At 36.1% G+C, this 10,931-nt stretch overlaps 1 long non-coding RNA gene across 1 annotated transcript in view; it reads left to right on the top strand.

Annotated features, from left to right (window-relative positions):
* LOC137233972 (uncharacterized) overlaps positions 1-10,931 on the top strand; it is a 159,657-nt gene that overhangs the window by 27,249 nt on the left and 121,477 nt on the right. The window lies entirely within an intron of this gene.

Below are 10,931 nucleotides of genomic sequence, written 5' to 3'. Positions count from 1 at the left end.
GAGTTAGGTTAACGGGTTAAGAGTCGTACATAAGAAATATGCAAATTTTATGTGACGGTATCTGCTTTGGTTATGTGCTTTAGATAAATGCATTCATATAAGGATGCAGAATCCGGTGGATTAGAAGTTAGAAAACAACTGCGGCAAGGCTTCTGTGTTGTAAAAAGCGACTGAAATCCCGCTTACCCATCCCTCAGTAATGTTTAATACTCAAAAATATTTCTTCACCACTCTTACAGAACTGACGAGGATTTTCAGATCGTGTTCGAGAATCAGGTATGACGGTTTCAAGATGAATTTTAAGTATTGGCCATATTTCCCTTCCTTACTTGAAAGGTTGAGAAGACGGTAAATTTTCTAGATATATGTGCCGCCTTTAGTACAGTCTTGAACAAAGCTTTGTGTGGGAAGTGAAAGTGCTGGATTTGCAGATTTTCTGCCATGAGGAGGATGACCAATTTGCGTAGCATTTTGATTGCATCTGCCCCGGTTTTGCTAGGAAGATGTATGTCGCTTTAAATTAACAGTGTAACTAACGGTTTTAAGGCTTCTTCACGCCTACAGGAGGACAAGACGGTAGAACATTTTATATGCATAACCGTAGTGAACTTCTGGCCTTCCTGTCCTTCCTACTTTGTGGACGATGAGACGGTGGAGCATATACAGAGCTATAGCCTAGCCTCTGATAAGGTCAGGTAAGAGGCTTTTTGTTACAAGAAGAGTCACTCAACAATTTAACATCCAGAAATCTACGTGCAAGACGATATTTATAGGAACACAGAATAAAGTAACAGTTTGTAGGATCGGGGATTCGGGGATTGCCGGGGCGCTCTGTAAAGTTAGAATTTTGGAAGTTCTCAGGGCAACTACCGTTAAAGTTGTTTAGTACATTTTTGGAAAAAGGTGTCTCGTCATTAGAAAGAAAGCTTCTTAAGAAAAATGTGTCTGCATTGGCAAAAGACGAGCGTAGTCGATATAAAACTTATGTGTCCATAAGGCAAATGAGAAAATCACTAAAACTTCTTTTGAATTCACCGCTGCACTCAGTAGCTCGATACTCTCCAGAATAACTGTCTTCAAGCATTATCCAACCTTCGGGGAGTGTCCATATCGCTACAACAACAACAACACTTAAGTCACCTGCGTAAAATCCGTAAGGACCTCAAGTAGACTGAAAGTATCCATACTGTTACCATAAATTCATTCGGCAACAAAACTGTAGAGCTCTATGAAGAATCATTAACTTTGTCAAAGAATCCTTCTGTACGCTTGGCTAATAATAGAAGCGTTGTAGAGCCCACCCCACTTGCTGTTTCCAAGTCGGGAAACTATGCAACTCTTTATATATGGAGCCGAAAAATGCACTTCTGACAAATGATTTCCTTGACCAGAGCTAATTTATATGCGTATGATGAAAGACAGCAGTGCGCTGTAAGAAATCATATCAAGAGCCTACAGTACGGAGTGAGATGAATAACTTTGTAAGTCTAATATTGTACGACTTGTACATGATTTTTGGCACCTTAAACTGTATAAAAGAGGGATTCGGGTACTAAACAGCATTCTTTGCTTGCATAACACACAGGTTACCAAAGGCCATTGTAAAGAACTATCCATCTTTTCTTCGTATGCTTTCAATCTTTCCATATTAAAATTAATGTCTATTATTGACATTTTTAAAAGTGGGTCGCGGAGATCTTAAAAAATTTGCGGTCTGGATATGTCACAAAAAGTTTCACACTTCAGGGGGCCTCAGATGTCTAGTATACAAAATATTTGGGATGAGCGATTATGGGTCCTAGAAGCAAAATTTTAGATTTGATGGCTTGGGACCTAAGACCCAAATGCGGGATGCGCGAAATCTGAAATGTATAATTGGTAGTAATTGCCCTTATTTCAATTTTCTACAATAGTCAAGTAGCTCAGCTGAAAATTTTTAATTTAGGAATTTTCTAGATGGTGATAAAGCAAAAGCTCATTAAGTTTCCAATGCAATAATAAACTTTAAATTGTGCAATTTGATTTCTACTGTGGCAGTTGCCATGTACGCAGTTTAATTGACCTAGAATTTCTCTAAAAAAAGCAATGCGAAATCTATAACTATTACACTCTCGTTTTTACTGATAACGAAAAAATTTATTTGTTATAGGTAACATATTCTTGGGTATATAATATTTTCAATATTGCATTGTTAAATTGGTTGAGTGCACATTGCAAAAATATAAATGACTCAATTAATATAATCTACTACAATTTGTGTTAGTCACTCAAACTCAAATTGTTGTTGTTGCGCCTACTCAAAATAACTCAATACTCAAAAAAAAAAAATGCATTGAGCAAACGGTTTATACAAATATTGCCAGTATTAAATTGCGTGTGCCTTACTTACTCAATAGCATAACATGAGACAGAGCGTAGTTCTCGTTTCTTGAAAAAAACTTATGAGCATAAACAGGTTTTTCTAATGGGAGATTAAACGGTAATTTCCCTTCTTTGCTCTCTGGGGAAATTTTTTGAAGCAATGATAGGAAACAGATGGTATGCTTAGCTATATCATTATGAATATGCAACAAATCAGTTGCAAGTTGACTGCTGAGGTTAAAAGTTAACTATTTCGAAGTGAAGGTCTTGGTTTTGCGTAGTGTTTTGTTTGTTTTCTCGTATGCAATGTACGTAATTGTGCTTTTTTTGCTACCTATGCTAAACAGAAAATTTCTCAAATAGCCAATTGGGGATTTGTAGGCTAATATTTCCTTTATTAGACAAACTCGGGCAGTTAGTTAATTACCAAAATATAATTAGAAAATATTCATAGCTGCAAAAAAACCGTAGATAAACGAGATCACACTTGGCACCAAAGAAGAAGGCAGAAGACATCATCTTATAATTATAATCTGCTACTGAAAATTATATTAATAAAAACTTGACGCAATCTACCTCCGAGCAGATTTAGACCGAGCTTCTCTTCCTATTTGCTTCTATTTATAATTTTTCTTACAAATTGACAGCCGGACCTGCATGTTTTATGCCAACTCCGATGTTGATTTGCTCAGGAACTTCGGTGTGGTAGGCGGAGCACGCTACCACTACACCAAGTCGGCGGCCGTTTCCTACCTCTGAATGCATGGAAATACAAAAGTTTTCGGACATTAGTCTTAGACGGTAGACAGGGTACGTCATGTCTTCAATACACTTAAGTACTCAGGTTAGTTGATATAACTACTATGTACCTCATTGATACAGAAGTATGTCGCTAAAACGTGAAAAAGGACGGAGTTTTAGAAATAAGCGGCAAAATTGCCTTAAACCGTATTGGTTAACTAATTGATGTTAAAAGTTCACACTGACTTCAATTAGCGATTATGTATTTGAATTAACGAATGCAAAGAATCAGAAAAGTAATGGGGATAGAGCTCCTACCATAATATTTCCTTTCTTTTGAGGCATTGTCCTTGTTCGAGAAAATGTCTGAGCAACTCCTCCAACACCCATGCCGTTTTGGTAGAAAACGAAGAAACTCCCCTTCGGAGAACGAAAAACTACACTTAAGATGGCACAACGCCGAAGCCAAATTTCGTCAGGGAAAACAAAAAATTGTTCCAATCTCCATCAAGTCTACACTGACATAAATTAGCAATGATGCTATTGGAATTAATCAATGTAAAGAATCGGTGTTTATACCACTGAATTTCCTTCCATTTAGGATTTAATGTCTTTATTGACCGACCAGTTCAACCTACGGTTTAAGGTGATTGGTTTGAGAAGATGGCTAACCTAATACTGGTACTTTTGCTTAGCCAGTAATGTGTTGCTAACATCTTGGTGATAGTACACTCGCTGAAATAAGGAGCCGAAAACATATGGACGGGACCGGGAGTGGTGCATAGACGTAAACCAAAGTTTGTTTTTGAATTGTCCGAGAAAACGGAAATGGATAGTCATATAGTCTGTTTTGAATACTTTCATATCATAGATATAGTCAATTTATGTTTTGATATACGTATTCTATGTCTAGAGTAGCAACTCCCTTGGTATAAGTGTACCTTGCGATATCGCTCCCTTGACAATGACAGTTGTATATTATATTCAAAATATCTGCAAGGCGTATTATCTCGCTTATCATCCCAACACAGGCGTATCATCGAACCTTATACATTTAGCTAACCTCGACTGCCGACTGTCACACTTTTGTCGGTCGAAAAGTATATCGAGTATCGGTCGGCCAGTATATGCTATGAGTTCTAGCCTCAGACCCAAGTTTGCGCAATATTTTCGTAAGCCTTACAACGACTGCTGTAAGCTTTGTACTATCCAAAAGAAGTGTAGTTGTTATTGTAATCCAAATTCAGCCCACATAGTCAGTTCATGCATTCGTGGAGTGAATGTGATGGACTAAAGGAGGTTTCACTGAAATTAAAGCTTGGGTCGTTTGAGTGTGAAGGAGCTTGAAATTTTCTGTCTGTGCTGCTTGCGTGATTTCGCTCTCGCGTTGGGATATAGAGTAGAATACCATTAATGTTTATTAATAAGAGGACGTACTAATAAACAAATCCTCAGTGCTCCTAGTTAGGTTAATTTGAAAAAAATATGATAAACGTCTGCTCCAACTTCACTTTAGTTCAACCGGTTCGATCCCAAAACGCAAAGGGATAATGAACATTTTATGTTGGCATTCAAAATTTCTAACGGAATTTCATATCCCTCACAATTCACTGTCAAATTTAATTAGTCCCAAATGTAGTCAACATTGGACTCAAATGATCGCATATGCCCTTTGTTAATAAGCCAAAAGACCAAAGCCTCATTATACATTTAAGCATATTGAGGCATTTTTATCAAAGCAATTTTACTATTTAAGCAACGTCACCAAAATGAACGTGCAACTTGTGCCACAAACGCAGTTCCTGGCAGGCCACGACGTCATAACGTCAGTTAGTCAATCAACAAAACTGTAAAACAAGCTTTTTGGCATGTCAGCATGTCACCATATGACATAGTAACATAATAAAATAGCTTGAAAGCAAGCTGCAGTAACAACAACAGCAACACTAAAGGCAACGATAAAGTGATACAACATTAGGAACACCAGAAGCGGCAGCACCAGCAGTCATAGCAAAATAGCAACAAAAAAATTATAGCAACAGTAACAGCGTGTGATATTGCTGCGCCAAGTCATACAAAGCCAAGCTGTCTGCCCATCCGTCCGTCTATTCGGTAGCGCAACAACTTTTAGCATTTTGCGAAAATATGAAATATGTTGCCATTGCAGAAGACACTCCCAGATTGAGGGAAAAAAGTTTATAAAAAATGTATTATGCTTTGCAGTTAAACATAACAGAAATGTGATGTAAAATATTTTTTATCGGTATGCGCATACTTACATACATAAACACACAATCGATTATTTCGTTAGATTGCATTTTGCTTAAAAAACCCTACGCGCTGATGATGGGTCTTATGGAGGGAAATAATTTTAAATAAATTGGTTAAGAGAAGAGAAGAGAGGTAACACGTGGGCAAATATTTAGAAACTTCTCCAGGCCCTACTGCCTGGGAATGAGGGCTCTTCGATATATGCAGAAAAGCGACAGTGTCAAAACTCTAAACTGTCATGTATCCAGTTACCCGAAAGACATTCACCTTAATATCAACGTGTTACTAAGGGCTGAGAAGCAGAATTTAGTAGCACAATGCACACTATAACCTATGATACTCAAATCAGACAGCCGAATCAGAACAAGTTGCCGATACAACGCATTCAGCATAGTAAGCGGATACGTCCCAAATGACTCACCTGAAATCTCCGTCAGTACAGAAATAAACAACTCCATTTTTTGTTCGCATAACGGTACCCCGTAACGGCATAAAGTAATCGAGATAGATATATACTTCTATATATCAAAATGATCTGGGCGAAAAAATAAATGCATTTAGCCATGTCCGTCCGTCCGTCCCTCTGTCCGTGAACACTATAACTTGAGTAAATTTTGAGGTATCTTAATGAAATTTGGTATGTAAGTTCCTGGGCACTTATCTCATATCGCTATTAAAATGAACGAAATCGGACTATAACCACGCCCACTTTTTCGATATCGATAATTTCGAAAAACCGAAAAAGTGCGATAATTTATTACCAAAGCTATGAAACTTGGTAGGTGGGTTGACCTTATGACGCAGAATAGAAAATTTGTAAAATTTTGAACAATGGGCGGGCTCCGCCCACTTTTAAAAGAAGGAAATTTGGAAGTTTTGCAAGCTGTAATTTGGCAGCTGAGTATGTAATGTTCGGTTGCACCCGAACTTAGCCTTTCTTACTTGTTTTATTTTACCATTGCTTAGTTTCGCTTCCCCCTTGAATATCGTAAGCTACTTCATTAAATTTATCGGACAGCCGTCACCTGGGCCACCGATCTTATATTAAATTTAATGAGGCTTATTTGTTAGGACTTGGAAAATTTACAGGAATTTACTAAAATATTTCACTTTGAATTCGTAGAAAATTTTAAAAAGTATCACGACAGTAAACATATATGTATATTGTTGACATTACTGAGATTCTGAATTCCTTAACTACATTACAAGCCAAACCGTTGCCCTTTATAAAAGAACTAAATTTTTCAGTTCAAGGCTCTCAATATCTCCAATCTCCCTACAATTCGATCTCCTCAAATTACTGCTTGAACAATGCGGGCAGATGCATTACGCATAGCACATGCCCAATTCAAATATTTGATTTTTTAAATACTTTTGGTAAACTTTATTATTTCATCCATATTCTAATAGTTAAATACAGTAGTTGTTGTGCAGGTAGGTAATTGCTTTATTTATTTTTTGAAATATAAAATTTCAATCAAAGGATATCTTTTTCTCTTATTTACACGAAAAATTAAGAAAATGCAACTGCACACGCACGTACACATATGCACACCCACACAAACGCACGAAAGAATTCTGAACATGCCACAAACAGAAGATAGATAAATAGAGAAATTTTCTATCATTGCATACACGCTTTGTGAAAGTCTTATCTATACCCAGTAGTGAAACATAAGATTAGAATTGGGAAAAATATTAATTCACTTCTTCAATTGGATCTGAATAACCTGGTTGAGTGGTGTGACGTGAACGTCATGTCACTAAATTTACCGAAGTGCAAGTTTATGTGTTTTACGAGGAAATCTCTTAAAACCTATCAGTACATGATAGGCGATTATATCATTAAGCAAGTCACAAACTTTACTGATCTTGGCGTTATAATGGACCCTAAAATGGACTTTGGCATTCGTAAAAAGATGGTCAAAAGAATTCAATGACCCCTATGTCACTAAAACTCTTTTTTTATCCTTAGTAAGACCTATATTGGAATATGCTTCCATTATCTGGAACCCGCGTTATCAGATTCATAGCGAAAAATTGGAATCAGTCCAGAAGCAATTTTCGCTCTTTGCTTTAAATAATTTGCCCTGGGATCCATCAAGGAACCTACCGCCCTATTGCAGCCGGTTAAAACTTTTACAGCTGCCTTCACTACAGAGCCGTAGGGAGATGCTTGGCGTTTTATTTATGGTAAAACTATTAAGGGGGATGATAAACAGTCCATTTCTGCTTGGCGAGGTGATGTTTAATGTCCCTTTTAGGCTTTCTCGGTATTTCCAACCACTATATTTAAATACATGTAGATCGAATTTTCAAATGCATGAACCTCTTCGTTGTCTGTATCAAGATTTCAATAATCACTGCAATAATATTGATACTTGCGACACACTTTACAGTATAAAAAAATATATACTCACTGCCTTGAACAAATAACTGTTTCAAAATCACATGTTAAACTAAATCTGTTACCTGCTGCAGTTACTTTGGGCGTGTGGCTTGAAATCAAGTCCTTTCCAACCTCCCACACATCGCAGCCCTACTCATTGTGGGCTAAATATACATCAGCTGCTCCAAATCACGTCCATTCCGACAGCACTAATAATCAATAGTTACTTTGGGCAGGTGGCTTGGAATCACGTCCTTTCCAACCTCCCACACATCACAGCCCTACTCATTGTGTGTTAAATATACATCAGCTGCTGGAAATCACGTCCATTCCGACAGCACTAATAATCAATAGTTACTTTGGGCGGGTGACTTGGAATCACGTCCTTTCCAACCTTCCACACATCGCAGCCCTACTATTGTGTGTTAAATATACATCAGCTGCTCGAAATCACGTCCATTCCGACAGCACTGATAATCAATTCCGCTGCTGGGCATTACAGTCCGTCCCGACAAATGATTCAATAATATATGTATATACATATTTTATAATATAATTTTGCTCACTATGTACGCTTGTCAATTTTACACTGTAATCAGCATTTATATTCATTCATTCATTCATATTTAGTCTGATTAATTGTAAAATTTGTAGACTAACAAATAAATAAATAAATAGATAAATAAATAACTACATCACTTTCAGCTTAAAATGAGAATTTAAATAAAAATCAGATTATTCAGTTTAAAATGAGAAAATTTCAATTCAAAATGAGAAAAAATCAATTAAAATCAGATTAGGCAATTAAAAATAAGAAATATTCATTTGTATATAGGAATAGTCAATTTAAAACGAGAAAATAACATTTAAATTGGGAAACTTTAATTTAAAAATAAGAAAATTTTGTTTTAAAATGTTTTAAATAATGACAACGAAAGCTCAAGGGAGGACTAAAGCAGAGTTTTGACCACTTCTGATGGGAGGAAGACTGGATATCTCTCGCAGCACGTGTGGCGTTCAAAACCGCTTGGGTATAGATAAAGTCTGGACTCACCGAACATGAAACAAGAGGCGGCTGGAAACCCAAACTCCTTTCTCGGGAACAATTCGATGTCATGGTTTCGTGGTTAGAACAGAACTGAAGTATTACCCTTACGGCAATTCAGACGCGAGTTTGCTCAGAGTTCAACGTGTCGCTGGCTCTTTATATGATTAGCAATTATATTGACGGTAAATTGTACACACGAAAAGCTGTACACACAGAGCCAATAACCACGAACAGCAACATTAATAAAGAGAAGCGTGCTGCATACATCATTTCATTGAGTAGGGAAACTATCTGTTTTTGATCAACTAAACGAATTTTACTTTATTTTGTCGTCATACCAGAGGTCGCTCCAAAGTAGGACATAGTGCAATTCAGCAACTTCCTGCAGCAAGAGGGCCAAATATTAAACTCATTGGACCTATTTCTGCATCTGGTGTTGTTGTAATGGATAGGCAGCGGCATCCGTTTAGAAAGAGACTTGTAACGCATGGATAGGTAATGTCTTACAACGATGGGAAAGCCAAGGCAACAACTTAGCATACTTAGTCATAATTTGCAACAATCCTCCATGTCACTCTACAATAGGGAATCTGTAACTACCCATTCAAGTGCACGATCGCAGGTGTTACGCCTTGGCCCTTATTCGCCAATGAAGAACCCTATTGAAACCATTTGAGCTAAGATAAAATATATGTAAAGAGTCACATGAGTCACATGGCCGTTCCCATTGTTCTAGGGCAAAATTAAGCAGAATAACGGCTGCAAATTTGGTGGACGAAACTAAAGTAACCATAACTGGCGGTGATTGTGCACGAGCGTCAACACCCATCCTCTTTCCATACAAATGCTGTAGCTTTAGAAAATATGCCTGTAGGAAATTAATTATAATCAAATTGTTATAAAATTTGTTTCTCATTTTAAATTTGTGGATTCTCGTTTTAAAATAAAAATTTCTGTTTTCGAAATGACAGTTTCCTATTTTTAAATGGAATATTATCGTTTTTGAGTGGCTTGTCTTATTTTCAAATGAAGGTTTCCTATTTTGAAATGAACCATTCTTACTTTGAAGTGACTATTCTGATTTTCAAATGAAATTTTCTTACTTTAAACTGAAGCTTTCCCATTTTAATTTGTCTATTCTGATTTTCAAATTAAGTTTTCTTATTTCAAGATGAAGATTTCTCATTTTAATCTGAAAATGGTGTAGCATTACTTGACTGAAATTGAACTAGTCCAAAAGAGATCAAACCTGTAACTGACACAAATCCAAAGTTTTGTGAAATACTTGGTTTGCAGTGTTTGGCAAATTTCATATTTCGGTGAGTGAACTACAGTTTTTTGTCTAACTTTGAACTAATATGAGAACATCTCAAAAATTACTTCTCGTAGAACATTCACATTAAAAAACAAAATCAGCGGCTGATAAGGAAAGATATAGTAGCCTGACTCGTTGCGTTTCGATTTCATACTAGTTGTGTGTTAGTTGAAGACTAGTTGCTTTTTTACAAGGTATGTGTTTACAAATTTGATTTTTCAATGCCCGCACATTTTGTCGTTTTTTTCTAGACAATAGTAGAAATATGTACACATTGCAAACAAAAGATGTAAAGAAATACACAAAATTTCCAATCCATACATCCATATACATATATACATATGTAGATATGATATGGGAGAATGTTTTGAAATACGTATGCTGCCATGAGTCTTCGTTTTAGAACAATATCTTATTTACTTAGTTGGTTGCAGAGGGAAGTATGCCGGGGAAAAGTGATAAAACAAATACATATATACTGAATATTTGTTGTTGCAATATATCCAAACAAATATGTACATATGTCTGCCATGCAAACCAAATAATTCGTCTTTAAAAAATTCGATTTTACTGATAAGCCGACTATATTTGGTGGTTAACCAAATATTTATTTTATTTTTAAAAATTTATATTTTGTTTATTTTTGAGTTCAGATATTTTCAAAAACTAATTAGAATTTTCTTTTTTTGAAGTTATTCAAAATTTTAAGTTAACACGAAAACTCAATTAAAATTATTTTAAAAATTAAAGTAAAGAGTACAAAGTAGTTAACACTATATTTACTCCCCCTCCAAGAAAATTTGAAA

The sequence above is a fragment of the Eurosta solidaginis genome, chromosome 5, assembly GCF_040869045.1.
Source record: "Eurosta solidaginis isolate ZX-2024a chromosome 5, ASM4086904v1, whole genome shotgun sequence".
NCBI lineage: Eukaryota > Metazoa > Arthropoda > Insecta > Diptera > Tephritidae > Eurosta > Eurosta solidaginis.
Note: the sequence above shows the minus strand (reverse complement) of the source record. Positions and strands in the feature narration are given on the sequence as shown.